The 16,537-nt window shown below is 38.8% G+C and overlaps 1 protein-coding gene across 2 annotated transcripts in view; it reads right to left on the bottom strand.

Annotated features, from left to right (window-relative positions):
* The window catches only part of cdin1 (CDAN1 interacting nuclease 1), a 153,570-nt gene that overhangs the window by 113,781 nt on the left and 23,252 nt on the right, over positions 1–16,537 (bottom strand). The gene's annotated exons all lie outside the window — the stretch shown is intronic.

The raw sequence follows: 16,537 nt of genomic DNA, 5'->3' as shown, positions 1-16,537 counted from the left end.
AAATTCATTTGGTAGCATGTGCTATTCTGAGTGAGAATCTCTCAGTAGCTGTCTTGTATTCAGTGCAGAAACTTCACTCTGTCAGATGTAGCATATGGGACCACTGCAACATTCCCATTGAAACTGATGTGCTTTGAAAATGGAAACTTTCACGGCAGGAAGCTGAGATTCCCTGGAGTCGGTCAATTCCACGGGCTGCCATAAGCTTCATTCATCTCTCGCTCCGCTCAATGTCAAACACCTGGCATTAAGGCAACCTGGAAAACATTCTTCTCAAATGGGTTTCTTTTTTAACTCTGAATTGTTAATATTTAAGATCTGAGGCAGATTTTTTTTTCTCTAATTGGCATAAGATGAAGCCAATAACAACGTAGAAACTTGAACACATCAAAACTGTGGATGCAATACTTCACAGGGGGTAAATCGAAGTTCACACATTTGTCACAAAGGAGAACTGGAATATTTTGATTATTTTTGCAACTAAGTTACAGGAGTGTATTTCATGAAAAGGTAGTATAATTAAACATACAAAAGGTTAACTGCAAATAGGAAAAATGTCAAGCTAATCCATTGGCAAAAGAAAAGGGTTGAAATGGATTCTGACCACTTCCCGTAATAATTTATTCACAGAAATTGTGTAAATAAAAAGCTAAAAATTTTCTACATTTACAATAATTTCTGACCCTTATCCAATATTCCGAGAAAGAATTTTAGTGAATACCATTAGTACAGTTTAATTTTGTAGGTCCATATATAGGTTTAAAAACTACTGACATTAATTTGTTACAGCAATTCCTACTCTTCATTGATCATTAACATCCATGTGTCCTTGATGTAACAGTTAAAAACATATTACAATCTTCTCAAATACACTACATACCCTGCAAAGACAATTAACAGGAAAGAATGCATAAACTCTACTTATGATTGTTTATGAGACGGTAAAAACATCCACCAGTAACAGTTTAGCAACATACAAGCAAGTTCTCTACATGGAAGAGTTTTAAAGATGATTGGTTAATCTCTAGTAGGTATGTCACAAAAGTACCAAACAATACTAATATTCTGAACTTGTAAGGTTTCTGCGGCTGTTTATTCCTGTGAAATCAAAATAGTATCCAACTGCATTGGCTGATAGAGCCAGACATGTGCCATCACTAGGGCACATCACTTCAACCAAATTACCTTTATACTGTCATAGCCACTACAGATTGATCAACAATTCACAGGAACAATTTAATGCATAAGCAGACAGTTTATATGAACAGAAGTAATTCAATTGACTAATAGCAGAAGGACTCCATAGTGGGTCTTAGAAATTAACTCCTTTGCTACTGAAGACAGCATTTGGTGCTCTTCTCATTAGTCCCTGGTCCTAGGAAGGCACCAGATGGCAACTGTGCAGAGAAGATGGGTGTGGTAACAAATGAAACTGCAATGGCACTACATCTAGACTAAGTTAATTAATATAACTAATACTTGAATATTTCATCATACTATTTTATCAAGTGCCTCAGAATACTGTACTGTAAACATTTCACATTGACTTATTTACATTGCATTTGATTGACATCATACAAAAAGGGCAATACTTGAAGATGTATTCAACAAATCATACACTGGTATTAAAAAAACAGGAGTTCATAATGATGAGTTACAACAACAGCAGAAATGTTTATTATGTTGCTTTCTCTTTGTTGTAGAAGTCTGTCCTGATGATAGGTACTCAGGTTTAAAGCACGATCCGATGTTGATCGGCTATCTTTAATAGAATTAAAAGAATTTTGAGATCTTAATTAGCTGTTGATTAACTAGCTATGCAAATTGGAAAAAGAAAATCTTGAAGATTTCCATAATATATACACCGATCAAATCTAAGCTTATTCAGGGCAAAAATGAACAAAGCATTAATCACTCATCTGAGTTTTGTGGGAGTGGGAAGGGAGTTTATTTCCATTCTTTATTACTAATGACTGCTCTTGTTCTTTATTAATAATTTTATTTCAAAATAAAACATGTATTAAGTCATTACTTTTCAAATAATTCCCTGTGGATTAATTTTATTTTGAATAAGCAAATTTCTAGAGCTTACTCCTCTGACAATGTTTTGAAATAAAAGTTTGAAGATTACAGAAAAATTTAATTAAATTTGATAATTATCTTCAACAGTATTGAGAATCAAAGATAAATGCTAATACAGTACTTTACAAAGTATTACGGGGTGTAAAGCTGAAGAAAATTTCTAAACACTAAGATTTTACTGCAATTACTTAATGGCAACTTCTCTATGATGCAGTCAATGGAAAATTAGCAGTTACATAATAACATCATTCCTTATTGTATACTGTTACAATATTTAAAATAGTGCACTAGAGTTGGCTAAGATTTTCAAAAATAAAAAAACAATGCTTTTCTACAGTCAACTCCTTTTTAAACAAACTTCCTTACAAGGCCATTGTTCCAAATAATAATATTTAAAAGGAAGAAGTTAAAACAATACAATAAGATTCTTCTCTTCTCCCCAGCCAAAAGTTAACTGAGTCAATGTTATGAGATAGCAAGAACTGCAGATGCTGGAGTCACAGATAGCACAATGTGGAGCTGGAGTAACACAGCAGGCCAGGCAGCATCACAGAAACAGGAAAGCTGACGTTTCGGGTTGGGACCCTTCAGAAATTTCTGCCTGGCCTGCTGTGTTCCTCCAGCTCCACACTTTGTTATATCTGAGTCAATGTTAAATGTTCATCCATTTAGAACAAATACCAAATCTCCAGTGCTCTTCCCCACCACCCCCTCACCCCCGTTTCATTTCCAAAGATTTCAACAGTGTAACAGAGTTAAAGCTTTTGCTGACTCAAATTCAAAGTTGCATCTATGTATACAATATGAGGCGGCACGGTGATTCAGTGGTTAGCACTGCTGCCTCACAGGGCCAGGGACCCGGGTTCAATTTCTAACCTCGAGCGACTGATTGTGTAGAGTTTGCTCATTCTCCCCATGTCTACATGGGTTCCCTCTAGGTGCTCCGATTTCCTCCCACAGTCCAAAGATGTGCAGGTTAGATGGATTGGCCATGCTAAATTGCCCTTAGTGTCCAGGGATATGTAGGCTAGGTGGATTAGGAGGTGCAGGGATAGGGTGGAATGCTCTTCGGAGGGTCAGCGTGGACTTGTTGGGCCGAGTAGCCTGTTTATACACTGTCGGGATTCTATGGTTCTATGATTATACACCTTCAAGCGAAAATATAAATTATTCTCAGAAATTGCTTTTGATTGATGCCCAACTGACTGCAGTTGTTTCAAGAATATAATATAGATATGTGTCCATCATTGCGATTTGGAACAACTGACAACCCAAGATAAATTCTGGCTTAGCCCTGTGGATAATGCCAATATGAGATAATGCAACCTCTACTTAAAATGATCAAAGTGTTTTTATACCCTGAAAATTGAAGGTTCTTTTTAAATTGCAGTTTGGTAACTTTGGACAATCCAGTGTCAAATATGGCCAACCTAAAGACTTGCATTTCTATAAAGTACCTCATGAATTTACATGTCCCAATTTTACAGCCAATTAACTATATTTTTAATGGCATCATTGTTGTAATGTAGGGAATGCATTCGTCAATTTGGTGCACATCAAAGTCATACAAACAACAACGAGGTAAAAGACTAGATGACTTATTTTAATGATATTGGTTGAAGGATAAATTTTGGACAGGACACCAGGGGCAACTCCTTGCTTTCCTTCAAGCTAGTGCCATTGAATCATTAACGTCCACCCAACAGGACAGAAAGGGCCACAGTTTAATGATTCATCTGACAGTACTGCACGGGAGTGTCAGTCTAGATTATGTGCTCAAATCTCTGGAGTGGGATTTGAAACAATAACCTTCTGACTCAAAGGCAAGAGTGCTACCCACTGAACCGTTACTGACTCAAAAAATGCTCAGAGTACACTTTGGATACGCTGGTCATTTTTAAAAATATACTGGAGTTGATTTAAGTGTTGAATTTGAAGGCAGTAATTGTAAAAAGTATTAATTAAACTTCCCCTAAGGGACTAAGTGCCTCATTGGTCAAGACATTGACCTTTCATCTCAACTGGGATGAAAAGCACCTTAAGCTACTGCCTAGAAAGGTTCTGCAGGAAAGAGTTTCAACAATTTGAATCTGGTTGCAGCAACAAAAAGACTTGGTTAAAACTTGCTTAAATTGGTTATCTTAGTCAAAGAGGCCATTTTATGGGCAACAAAAATAAACTTATTAGTTCAGTAGAGAGACACCTCATTGAATACATTAGAACAAATGGATTGAAAACACATTTAAAGGTCCCATGTAAAATGAGCATCAGAAACTCAATTATTTATCTAAATATAACATTCCCAAACTAGGAATGCATAGAACAGTTACAAACAAGGCATCAGAAAGTTGCTCTTGCATGTTCCTCAAATTGGCACATGGAAAAGGTGACTGCTGATTTCAAATTTTGAACTTCGAAGCCTAACTTGTTTGTTTCTCCATCTGCTTTAAACTGAAATCTGCTCAATAAAGGGCACACAGCAACATCCATAATGTCTACTTTTAATGCAAAGCAGGACTGGGAAAATCTCCTGGAAAGAACCAAAAGAAGTGATTGCCTGATTATTATCACTATAAATCATGTTCCACAGTTCTATAGCCCAAAAGCTTCATATAAATAATTATGCTTCCCTCAATAGAAGATAATGCAGGTACTGATCACAATACATTTAAGATCAGACCGGAGAGGTAAAAAAATAAGTCGTAAATTAGAATAGTCTTCTGGATTAAGGTGGAAGTTAGGAAGACGCCCATTGAGGTGGCAAAACAAACTGTCACAGAACTACAGATCAAGATTGTGGACTTCTAAAACAAAAGACTGCTAAGGCACAGAATAATGTTGGAATGTTATTAATCAAGTAGATCAAAACTAACCTAAAACTGAAGAGGAACACAGATGAGGTCGATAAATAATTTAAAAAATAACAAGACAGTAAGAAGTAAGGGAAGGATCAGGAAACTGAACAGGGAGTGCATGGAAACCACATGAAAAGAAACAATAAATTGTTCACAAGTTTATCAGTTGAAAGAAAAGTAGGTCCTCAGAGGGTTGTCTTCTAACTGTTCTCAGCAGAACTAGGCTGGGAATACTATGTGTACATGAAGAGTTGAGGTTCTGAAATTCAGTTTACAAAAGGATATTTTAAGTGGGCTTTCAACCCATTCGTCCTACTATATCCAACAAAATACCTCAGCCCCAAATGAAATAGGCTATTTCCACTGCAGAATAATTGTCATACATCAGAAGATGACAAGGTATTTATAACTGATTATACATAATTTTTCTACTGAAACGATAGATATCAGAAATCTTGAAGCATTTGTAATGAATAAGACTGAATTCTTTTTAGTTAAGCTAAAAGTAAAAGCACTGAGTAATGACAAGATAAATCCAATGATCCTGTTGGAGATGCAGGAAGAAATTATTATGGTCCTAGAAATTATATTTCTGGGTTGTGATGGAACAGCACCACCTGCAAGTTCCACTCCACAAAACAGACTATCCTGACATGGAACTATTTTGCCATTTCTTCACAATTGCTTAATCAAAATCCTGAAACTCCCTTCCTAACATCACTGTGAGTGTACCTACACCAAAGGTGGTACAGGGTTGCAGCTAAGACCAACTTCTCAAGGACAATTAGGGGTGGTTAATAATGCTGGCTTTGGTCAATCACATGAAAATACACAGAAAATTTATTTTTAACTGTGAATATCGAGGCATTTTACATGAATCAATGTACAATATCCAACATTAATATGCAATTTCTCCCACAATGCCATGCATTTTTAACAGCTAGTACAAATAATATTTTCTATTTTGATAACATTCTGTTTTTCTTTTTTAATGTTTTTATCAAGTAAACTTAAAAACAGAGAATATAGCAGCAGGATTCGGCCATTCAGCCCTTTGAGCTTGCTCTGCCATTCAATATGATCGTGGCTGATCACCCAAAGCAGTACCCTGTCCCGTTTGCTTTCCATATCCTTCTACCCTTTTAATCTATGAAAAATATTTACATCTTTCTCGAAAATCTTCAATATTCAGGCCTTGACAGTTTACTGTGGCAGAGAATTCCACAGGCTCACCACTCTTTGGTTGATGTAGTTTCACTTCATGTCTCTGTCCTAAAAGAAGTACCTGTTATCCTTAGACTTGACTCCTGGTTCTGGACTACCCTGTCACTGAGAACATCCTTCCTGAATCTACCCTGTCTGATCCTATGAGGATTTTATAGGGTTCTGTGACATCTCCCTTCATTCTTCTGAATTCTAGTGAATAGAGTCCTAACTGATCCAGTCTCTTTCTGAATGTCCTACCATTTCAGGAATCAGTCTGATAAACCTTCTTTGCACTCCCTTAGTATCCAGAACATCCTTCCTTAGATAAGATGACCAAAACTGCCAACAATACTCCAAGTGTCATCTTACTTATGTCCTGTACAGTTTGAAGTATAATATTCCTGTACTCGAAACCTCTCGCTATGAAGGTCAATATTTGTCTCAGTATCAGAAAAAAAAAGATTTGTAGAGGTGTACTGTTGCCAAAACATTTTGTTTTATTCAAGAATTTATTTATTCCAACTCTGTGTAGCCTATTCAAAAATTAAATATTTAATAATTTAAAACCTCTGGATGTCGGATGAATCATAATTCATGACTGTCTAGTGTAAAAACTACGTACCAATCATTTATTTTCACTTTGCTTTTTTGGAATTCTGAAGACATTCACTTTCCTACATTGTTTCTAAATTTACAGACAACATTTCATCCCAAATATTGCTAATCACTCATGAGTCAGAAATTATGGTGCGCTTTAATGAAAAGAAAAGCAGTCCAGGTCCAAACAAATCATGAATTGTTATGACCAGATGAGGAGGGGTGAATTAGTTCCCCTCTTTTTAAACCTCTTAGTTGGTTTTTCAGCATGCAGCTACATTATAGTTCAATTAAAATGCAGTTCACAAATTCAAAAAAGTAGGAACCAATTACAAGATTTCCTTCAGTGAAAGACAGAGGAATTTTACGAGATACTAACTCAGAAAAATAATAAAGCGCAATAGCAAACACACATAGATACATACACAAAGTTTAAAAAGGAGAGTGTGTCTTTAAAGTAAAGTCGCCATAATCCTACCAGATCATACGGCTGCTCTCTCATTAAAGAGATGACTCGTTGTGATTTAACCTGAGGGTTACCTTGTCTCAGACATGGACAGAGCTTGAGAAGGAGAGTCCTTCATGGTAACCTCAGCTGGTGCAGGAAATGAACCCACACTGTTTGCATCACTCCGCATTGCGAACCAGCTATCCAGCCAACAGAGCTAACAGACTCCCAAAGTGTCTAGCACAAAAAGATCAAAAATATACAGTTCAAAAAGTCTTTAGTCCTTGAGGTGTTAGTTTAAACCTGAGACCACTGTTGTTAATTGATGATTTACAATTCCTACGATATCGAAATTTGTAGATATTTTCAAGTCCTTGGTGAACAGATGTTTCTATTTACTTTTCACCTGGCATGTCTTCTGAGAGAAAAGCAGGGAGCTAGCAAGCTGTTTAAATCCACCATTCTCTTTTATGCTTTGCCAAAAAGCAGTTGCCTGAAATACAGTTCCTTTGTGTATGCCAATGTCTGGCTTCATTGTTTCTTTTCCCACAGCTGGATAATCTACAGCTACTTCCATCCCAATATGTGAAACTTCCAGAAAGGAAACCCAAATCTGAGAGACTGGTTTAATTTCAATGACATGTCAATTTCAGTTCAGACTGGGCCTTATTTGTAGATTCACAAATTGGCTTAACCTGTAGTCAGGTGATCACTGTGGCCATCAGTGTTTTCTTTCTCCCCTTTTTAAAACCTATTCTAGTCTTTAAAGGTCTCAGGCATTAAAATTCAAATGATGAAAGTTGAAAATTGAGCCCATTTTCAGTATAATAATTCTCTTCCACTTCATGAGTTCTCTGAATTCCATCTCTTTAGTACATCCTTGTTAACTAAGCCAACATCAGAAATCCAATTCATTGAGAAATCAACAATCAGAACCTGGCTATCCAACTCATCCACCATAATCCAGGAATTGCCTTCTACTAATCAACATTTCCCTTGCTGATACATATATAGAATGAAGTAGTATTTCCTTGGCCTACCATACTGACATTGCAATACAGCAGAAACATACCTGATTTTGTAAATATATTTATCAAATTATTTCATCAAATTCAGCTGGTGGGGGTTAATTTGCGGCACAAAAAGATATTCTAAATGATCATTAATAGTCAAGAAATAATGGGTTAAGCTACAATTAAATGTAGAACAAAAGGACAATTTAGCCAAACTTAAATATAGAATGAAACTCAAAATACTCAGTTGGGAATCATTTACAGAACCATTCATTAGCTATCGTCCATCACTCAGTATGTCATTGCATGGTATTTTTGGGACTAATGCGCTAAAATCTTGACCATCGCTGATTTAATCTGTGGCTCATGTAAGGGAGTTCAATGATCTGAGCAGAGACAATGATGTTGAGTGGGAGAACTGCCAACACTTTCCCTCCACTTATAAAAACCAAAAGACCTGCGGATGCTGTAAATCAGGAACAAAAACAGAAGTTGCTGGAAAAGCTCAGCAGGTCTGGCAGCATCTGTGAAGAAAAAAATCAGAGTTAACGTTTCTGGTCCAGTTCTCAGGAAGGGTCACTGGACCCGAAATGTTAACTCTGATATTTTCTTCACAGATGCTGCCAAAGCTGCTGAGCTTTTCCAACAATTTCTGTTTTTGTTCCCTCCACTTAACTCTGCTGGAAACCAAGTACGTCTGGGAGAAGAGAGACAATGATAGGAATACAATATCACAATACCATCCAATTTCACACAAAAAAAATGGTCATTCACTGATGTACCAAGATGCCAATGGTAGGATATGGTATTATTTACTATTTTCAGGACAAGAATTGTGAAAAGGCGAATAAACTAGGAAGACAGTTTTATTTTCTAATGGTTACCGATTCGGCGTAAAACCTACAGTTCTTCCGAAACCCTAAAATGTACAAAACAGAGTTTTTAAAAACTGGCAAACTTTATGTTCTACAAAATGCAATCCATAAAGGACTTAGTCCATCAATGAATAGATTTTGTATGTCTATTCGTGATTTAATTTAGCCCATTATGTACATAAACTATATAGAAGTGCAGACTTCACACAAGTCAACTTTTGTATTGCCAGAAAGTGGTTTGTCTACATTACGGAGCAAAACGTATAGCTAAAAAAAAAAATCTTGGATTCACTATCCTTAACAAAAAAGTTGCAACCAAAATTCAACTTTTGTAGTATGGGCTGCAGCTAACAATACCCTATACATTTTATAAGTAAAAAGGCCAAATCCCATCATTTCTCAACATATACAACTTAAGAAGTCACGGAAATTGAATAGCACAATGAGTTGGATACCAGACTCCCTCCTCTGGGACGAGGTTCAGATCTAACTTAGAGTGAAAAGGATGAAAATTTCTTGTCTATTTCATTGCATGCAATTAATTTAGGTAGTCTCAATCCAGTTTTCTTTGTGGGCAGGAACAGATGGCATAACATTGTATCCGAAGTGGTAATGCTATTGAGACAAGCCTAAGGAAAGCTGATGTGGGACATGAGGAAAATTTGACAATTATGTCTTGCCTTATAGAGACTGGGTCTAAAGAACAACACTGGATCTTCAGTCTACATCCAATCATGCTACATGTGTGGAAATGCTTGGTGCCATCACTGAGTGACTGAAATTGACGTCAATAACACCCCCCAATTTGATGAGCACAACAGTCCTTTAAAGCAAAATGAATGAATACATTTTTATTTCCAGTGCTCCCTTTCACTCCGAAGCTCAGTATCAGGAGCATCAAGACAGAAATTTAAACAGCTAAGAGTGCAACATAGTTGACAACAGTCCTACGATGGTCCTACATCTACAAAAAATTTAAAATGGTTTACAAAGGTGTTCACCAAACAAACTATTCTAAAAGGGCTTTTTTAAACCTTGCTATGGCAGAAAGGAAAATGTATGGTAATGTCACTGGATTTAGAACACGTCGTTAATGTTCTGGGAATGTAGGTTCAAATTCCACCAAGGCAGGCTGGTGTGAATTCAATAAAATCTGGAAATAAAAGCTAGTTAAATTATGAGCAAGTAACCACTGTCGTCTGTCTTAAAAATCTGGTTCACTAACGTCCTTTAGGGAAACAAATCTGTTATCTTTACCTGGTCTGGCTAACATGTGACCCAGACTCACATAAATGTGGTCGACTCTTAACTGCCATTTGTAATAGCCTAGCAAGCCACTCAGTTGTAACAAACTATCCCAAATTCTCAGGAAAAAACATGAAGTGAACCACTAGGCATTACCCTCGGCAGCAAAAACGACAATGACAAACAGTCCTACAAAGTCCTCCTTCCCAACTTCTGAGGGTTTGCACCAAAATTGGGAGAACTGTCCCACAGACTAGTCAAGAGCAACCTGACACTGTCATGCTTAGAGAATCATATCTTATAAATTATGACCCAGGCTAGAGTGGACATTGGACCACTGAAAAATTAGTAGAATCATAGAATCCCAACAGTGTGATGGGGAACACAAAAATAACAGAGGAACTGAACAGGTATTTTGCATCACTCTTCACGGTAGAAGATGCCAGCAACATACCTGAACTACAAAAGAGTCAGGGAGCAGAGATGAGTGTAGTGGCCATCACTAAGGAGAAAGAAGAAGGAGAAAGGAGCGCTAGGGAAGAAGAAGCTGATAAGTCTGAAGGTAGATAAATCACCCGGGCGAGATGGACTATGTCTCAGAGTTCTCAAGTACATAGCTGAGGAGATTGTAGAGGCATTGGTGGTGATCTTTCAGGAATCACAGGAGTCAGGGAGGGACCTAGGAGGACTGGAAAATGGCTGATGTCACACCCCTATACAAGGAGTGAGAGAGGCAGAAGGCGGAAAATTATAGGCCAGTTAGCTTAACCTCAGTCGTTGTTAAGATTTTAGAGTCCATTACTGAGGATAAGATTGTGGAATGCTTAGAAGTGCATGGAATAGGGCTGAGTCAGCACAGCCTCGTCAAAGGGAGGTCATGCCTGACTAATCTGACAGAATTCTTTGGAGAGGTAATGAGCAAGTCAGACAAAGAACAACCAGTGGTCAAGATCTATTTTGATAATGTGCCACACGGGATTCTGCTAACTAAGATAAAGTCCATGGTGTCAGGAGCATGAGATGGATAGAGGATTCTGCCGACTGGTAGAAGGCAGATTGTGGGAATAAAGGGTCTTTTTCCAGGATGGCAGCCAGTGATGGCTGGAGTTGGTACTGCAATCATTCACACCATACATTAATGATCTGAATGCAGGAACTGAGGGCATTGTTGCTAGGTTTGCAGATGACACAAAGATTGAGGAAGCGGGAAGGCTGCAGATAGACTTGGACAGACTAGCATAGTAGGCAACAAAGTGGCAGACAGAATACAATGTGGGAACGTGAGGTTATGCATTTTGGTGGGAAGAGGAGGCATAGACAATCTTCTAACTGGGGAAAGGCTTCAGAAATCTGAAGCACAAAGGGACTTAGGTGTCCTGGTTCAGTTCTCTTAAGGTTAACGTGGTAGGTTCAGTTGGTAGTTAGGATGGCAAATGTAATGTTAGCATTTGTTTCAAGAGAGCTGCGAGACTGGATGGGATAAGTGGTGAGGGAACCAGCGACCATCTCACAGTTCCAATGGAGAAAAATTCTTGATTTCACATTAATGATATCCTCAATTACTCTATTATGTTGCATGGTACTGCGACTCTGCTAAATGGGACAGACTTTGAAAAGATCAAGCAACCCAAAACTGGGCATTCAGGAGATGCTGTGAACCATCATCAGCAGCAGAACTGTATTGAACCACAACCTGTAACCTCATGATCCGTTATATTTCCCACTCTTCCATCAAGCTGACAGATCAATCCTGAATAATGAAGAGTGAAGGAGGGCATACTATGAGCAGTGCAATACACCCCTAAAAATTAGAATGGCAACCCTGTGAAGCTACCATACAGAACAACTTGCATAGCAAACAGAAAAGCAGCATGCAATAGACAAGCCTAAACATTCACCCAAACACCCTGCCACATGAAGTCATGATTTTATTTTTAATTCAATCATGCAAAGTGGACGTCGCTGGCTAGCCAGCATTTATTGCTTGACCCTAGCTGCCCTTGAAAAAGTGGTGGCGAGCAGCCTCCTTGCACTGCTGCGGTCCATGTCCTGTAAGGAGACCGACAATGCCCTTACGAAGAGAATTCCAAGATTTTGACACAGCCATATATTTCCAAGTCAGCATAGCGAGTGGTTCGTAAGGGGACTGGCAGGTAGCAGTGTTCCCATGTACCTACTTCCCTTGTCCTTCCAGATGTGGGTTTGGAAGGTACTGTCTAAGGATTTCTGGTGTATTTCTAGAGTACACCTTCTACATAGTACACACTATGACTTCACAAGTATTGCATACTCAACCGGGGGGGATGCCCGTCACCTCAGTGCAATAAAACAAGAATATTTGCATTCATCTTCCACCAGCAATGACGAGTAGATGATCCTTCTCAGCCTCCTCCAGGAGGTACCAGTTTTTAACCAGATTCACTCCAAATAATGTTAAGGAACAGATGAATGCCCTGTTTGCTGCAAAGGCCCCAATAACATTTCAGCAACAGCACTGAAGACTTGTACTCCACAACTACCTGTGCCCTGGCTACTCCCGTACAGCTACAGTATCAGCATTTAATCAACAAGGTGCAAATTTACTCAGGTGTATCGTCTGCATGAAAAACAAGACAAATGAAAATTACTGCCCTGTTAGTGTGAAGTGATGGAAGAGATCAACAGTGCTAACAAGTGGAACTTTCCAAGGAATACTCTTCTCATGGAAGCTCAGTTTCTGACAGGGTCACTCAGCTTCTCACTTCATTACAGTCTTGATACAAACACAGAGAAAAGAGCTGAATTGGAATAGTGAGAACGACTACCCTTGACATCAAGGCAACATTTGATAGAGTACGACATCTAAGAACCCAAACAAAACTGGAATCAATGGAAATTAGGGTGAAAGCTTCCTGCTGGTTGGCATCATACCCAACACAAATGAAGGTGGCTGTAGTTGTTGGCAGTTAATCATTTCAGTCCCAGAACATCTCTGTAGGAGTTATTCAGAGTAGCATCCTCGGCATAACCATCTTCAGCTGCTCCATCAATGCCCTTCCCTCCCATCAAAAGTGGGATGTTCACTGATGGTTGCAATGTTTAGCACCACATACAACACCTTCAACATTGAAACAGTCCGTATCCACATACAACAAGATAACATTCAGGCCAGGCTGATAATATTCACACTACAAAAGTGCCTAGCAACAAACATTTCCACAAGACAAAATCTAACAACTGTCCCTTCATTTTCAATAGCACTACATTAATGAATTCCCCAGTTTCAACATCATTAGACGTTTCCATTGATCAGGAACTGAACTAGACTAGCTACATATATATTATATATTTATGGCTACAAAAGCAAGTAAGAGGCTAGGAGCTGAGGGTGGTTAATCTATGGAACTCTGTTGCAGCGGCTGCGGAAGCCAAGTCATTGAAAGTATTTCAGACAGAGATAGATGGGTTCTTGATTGGTAAGTGGATCAAGGGTTATGGGGAGCAGGCAGGACAATTGGCTTGAGAAACATATCAGCCATGATTGAAAAGTGGGACAGACTCAATGGGCCAAATGGCCCAATTCTGCTCCTATAACTTATAATCTTAACTCTGCAGTGAGTAACTCGCCTCCTGTTGAGTTGCAAGGCATGAGTCAGGATTATGATGGAATACTCCCCACAGCCCTGAATGAGCACAGCTCCAGTAACACTCAAGAATGTCACCACCCCGGACAAAGCAGCCTACAATACTGGCACTCCTTCCACCCTCTTCAATATTCCCCCACTCCACTACCAACAGCGACAGCAGTGTGTATCATACAAGATGCACTGCAGATATTCACCAAGGCTCCTTAGCTAGCAGCTTTCAAGCCCATGACCTCTACCATCTAGAACACAGAGGCCAAACTAGAAAAGTAAAGGGTGCACGCAGGAACACAGGGATGAGTGGATTACCACTTTGAAACTATTCCATAGGTGGATTGTGAGCCAATGACATTTTTGATAGACATATTAAAATTAGCATGAGATATTTGGAATAAGTATTGCTGAATTCAGTCTGAGACATGTGCCAGACAGAAAATTAGAAGTAGATACTAGGTTTTGGATTAGGCAGAATAAGTCTTGCCCATAAAGCTTTGGTCACTTAGGGCTTGAAATCATCTCATTAGTCAAGCCAAACAACTGTTTTAAGGTTACATGAGGTACCAAGGCATCATCACAAATTAAGACTCACTATGAGGCAGAAACATCACCATGGCAACTCATTTGATATCAACCTACAGGTGAAAGCTGCCTCCATACCAAAATGCACTAAGTAGACAAGGTGAAGGGAGCACATTACAGGGTCACAAAGTGCATCTGATCTGGCCCAACAGACATGGAAGGAGAAACAATGGCAGATGTGCTATGCTCTGAGACAACAAAACTTTAGAATTGTGGTGAAGAAAAAAAATTACTTTGGCACAATGTGAACTGCAAACAAATACTCAAATTACTCCAAATAGTTCCAAGAGTCCAAGTGATGTTGAACTGCTACAACTACGACTTCAAATCATTTGTATGAAAAATTAAATTAACTCTAGTTACGATAGCTACAACATAAACTGTTGAATGCACTCTCAGGGATTCAAAGATTTTAAAGTTTACTTCAAGTTTCTCTTTAATATGACCTTTGGAAGACCAATGAAAAACAAACAATGCAGAAGACCCAAAAAATGCAAAAGGTGCACAGCTTTCCACAAGTATGCATGTCACCTAGAAACTTACATCAGCTGAAATAAAAATTCAACAAGACCTTCCCTTGTAATTTGACAAGTGAAAATTATTATTTCACATCCTGCTAAAACATGAATACAAATTAAGCACCATTGTTGAAAGTTCTTTCCTCGGTTCAAAAGGTAAAAATTGATTAGTCATCTGTAATTGGGGTGGCAATATTATTCTGTTGATCTTTCAGTGCTTTGGAAATTCGCTTTCCTTTTACTACTACCTATGCATTGGTGGTCAAGTGGCTGCATCGGCGTTCAAGTGGATGCATTGGCGGTCATCTTCCGGGATTCTACAGACTCTGGAACAATCCCTGCAGTTTGGACAATATTCAAAAAGGGAGGTAGACAGAAAACAGTAAATTACAGACTGGTGAACCTAACATCGGTAGCGGGGAAAATTCTCAAATCCATTGTCAAGGACCTTATAGCACAGCATTTAGAAAGCACTGGCAGGATCAGACAATCAGCATGGAGTTATGAAGGGGAAATCATGCTTGACAAATCTGTTGGAATTTTATGAAGATGTAACTAGTAGAGTTGACAAGGGGGAGCCAGTTGATATAGTATATTTGGACTTTCAGAAAGCATTTGACAAAATTCTACTAAAGAGATTAATGTGCAAGATTAAAACACATGGGATTAGGGGAAGTGTATTGAGATGGACGGGAAACTAGTTGGCAGAGAGGAAACCAAGAGTAAGAATTAATGGGTCCTTTTCAACCTGGCAGGCAGTAACTAGTGGGGTGCCCCCGGGATCAGTGCTGGGACCCCAGTTATACACAATATATATTAATGATTTGTATGAGGGAGCAAAATGTAACATCTCCAAGTTTGTAGATGATACCAAGTTGGGTGAGAGGGTGAACTGTGACGAGGATGCAGAGATACTTCAGAATGGTCTCGACAGGTTGGGCAAGTGGGTAAAATCAATGGCAGATGTAGTATAATTTGGATAAATGTGAGGTTATTCACTTTGGAAGCAAAAACAAGAAGGCAGATTACTATTTGAATGGCTATAAATTGGGAGAGGGGAGTGTGCAGCAGGACCTGGGTGTCCTTGTGCACCAGTCGCTGAAGGCAAGCATGCAATTACAGCAGGTGGTAAAGAAGCAAATGGTATGTTGGCCGTCATTGCAAGAGGTTTTCAGTACAGGAGCAAGGATGTGTTATTGCAGTTAGACAGGGCCTTGGTGAGATCACACCTGGAATATTGTGTGCTCCTTATTCATTCACGGGATGAGGGTGTCACTGGCTAGGCAGCATTTATTGCCCATCCCTAATTGCCCAGAGGGCAGTTAAGAGTCAACCACATTGCCGTAGGTCTGGAGTCACATGTAGGCCAGACCAGGTAAGGTGGCAGTTTCCTTCCCTAAAGGACATTAGTGAACCAAAAGGGTTTTTCTGACAATCAACAATGGATTCACAGTCATCGTTAGATTGTTAATTCCAGATATTTATTAGATTCAAAT

Source organism: Rhincodon typus, chromosome 8 (assembly GCF_021869965.1).
Source record: "Rhincodon typus isolate 14 chromosome 8, sRhiTyp1.1, whole genome shotgun sequence".
Classification (NCBI taxonomy): Eukaryota; Metazoa; Chordata; class Chondrichthyes; order Orectolobiformes; family Rhincodontidae; genus Rhincodon; species Rhincodon typus.
Note: the sequence above shows the minus strand (reverse complement) of the source record. Positions and strands in the feature narration are given on the sequence as shown.